The following is a 1,779-nucleotide window of genomic DNA, read 5'->3' as shown; positions in this document are numbered from 1 at the left end:
CAGGGGACCTGTGACCTCTTAATCTTCTGGTTTTTTCTTTTCATCCTCGCACCTCTAAGCCCATTCCTGAGGGAAAGCTTACTCTGTGTGGAGCTGGAGATCAGGAGGATTAACTACTGCCAAGCTTCTCTGTCCCCGGGCTGTGCTAGGCTGCAGGCAAACCCCTGCTTGGCTGATCAGGAACGGGGCCAGGGAAAAGAGGATGGTTGGAGTGGTCTCCTGCAGGCCGGGACCCGGGGGTGGTGTCAGGGCTCCGGGTTGTGCAGCCCCAGGTGCCTGTGTCAGCCTGTTCCCGTGCCTCTGAAGGGCTGGAAGCGCGAGGGGTGTCAACGCACAGAAAACTGCTTTTCGCTTGAACTGCTGGGCTGGACTATTGCAAAACACATCTCCCCTCAGCTTGGGGCCAGGTCAGCAGCTGCCTCCTGCTCACCCTGCACTGCTGGTGACTCAATATGCACGGCAGCCACCCAGGCAAATACTTTTAAGGCATTTGTGATTCTTGGATCTTGCAGTTTCTGTGGAAGAAACTCCAAAGGGCCTTATTTCCCCATGTTTCTGGGGAAGCGGGCAGTGACGTCTGTGTGCCCCAAATTGCCGTCCCCCCCTGTAGCAAATTAGCAGCTTTTCCATCAGCACTGCTGCTGCCTTGAACCAGGGGTGGGAAGCACCTCTCTGGATGCAAAGCTACCAAGGCTTTGCAGATACGGGGGCAGGTGGTGCCAGCAGAGGACAAAAGCCTTAGTGTTGGCCTGTTTGTGCTGATTTGTGTTTGTCTGTGAGTGAGCTAGGGACGGTTTTACCTGGCACAGTGCTGGGGCAGAGGTGGTGGCACCTGAAGGGTTCAGGGACTGCACAAGAGGGTGTCCTGGCTTCTTGTTCCTTGCCATCCTCCCTCTGGCATTTATGAATGAAATCCTCTGCAACCTGCAGGCAGCACCCCTTGGCTACCAGCAGTTTCCCCCCTGCCCACTCTCCAGATGGAGTATTTTAATCTAGAGATGTGAGGGTGAGTCACAGCTGCTGAGATGCTGCCACTTGCTCCAGGCATATGTGCTTTGGGTCTAAGTCCATGCTTCCCAGGTGTCGTGGGCCGGTACCGGGGGGGCTACCGGCTGTCAGGATGTTTCCGCAACTTCCCCCCCCAGTTGTGGAGAGGTTTGTTAATAAGCCCGAGCGTTCACACATGGCGTTCGCCTCTTACCGAGGAACGGCCGCTGCGGGACCGTTTCTTAGAGGGTAGATTAAAGTTCCCTCCCACCACGCTCGCAAATTGTTACTGAGACCAATGTTTAGTTTGCAAATTAATCAGTTTATTAAGGGACAATACAAACTAAGTTCAGGAGAGGTTGGCTAGGTATATATTGGAAAAGGGATTCAAAGGCACTATGGTCTATGAAAGGCACGCTCCGAAGGAGAGGTGTAAATCAATGGAGTGAAAGGGTAGGAGTTGAGCCCAGTTAAAGTGTGTGTGTGTGTGTGTGTGTATTGACGAATGAGACTTTTAATTAATCTATTAGTACGTTCTACTATCCCGTTAGCTTGTGGGTAGTATGGGACATGAAATGTCCATTTGATGCCTTCTCTTTTGGCCCATTGTTGTACCAGGTGTGATGTGAAATGTGTGTGTGTGTAGCGCAATTGTCAGAAGTGCTGGCAGGCTCGGCTGGAGATCTGCAGGGGGGCCTGCGTCCCAGTAACCGGGGTGACCCCTTCCTGCTGCTGGCAGGGCTCTGGTCCCGTGGCTCTGTGGCAGATGCAGGCTGGGCAGGCTTCTCCGTT

Source organism: Chaetura pelagica, unplaced genomic scaffold (assembly GCF_000747805.2).
Source record: "Chaetura pelagica isolate M959 unplaced genomic scaffold, ChaPel_1.0 scaffold490, whole genome shotgun sequence".
NCBI lineage: Eukaryota > Metazoa > Chordata > Aves > Apodiformes > Apodidae > Chaetura > Chaetura pelagica.
The sequence above is the reverse complement of the archived record's forward strand: the minus strand, read 5'-3'. Positions refer to the sequence as shown.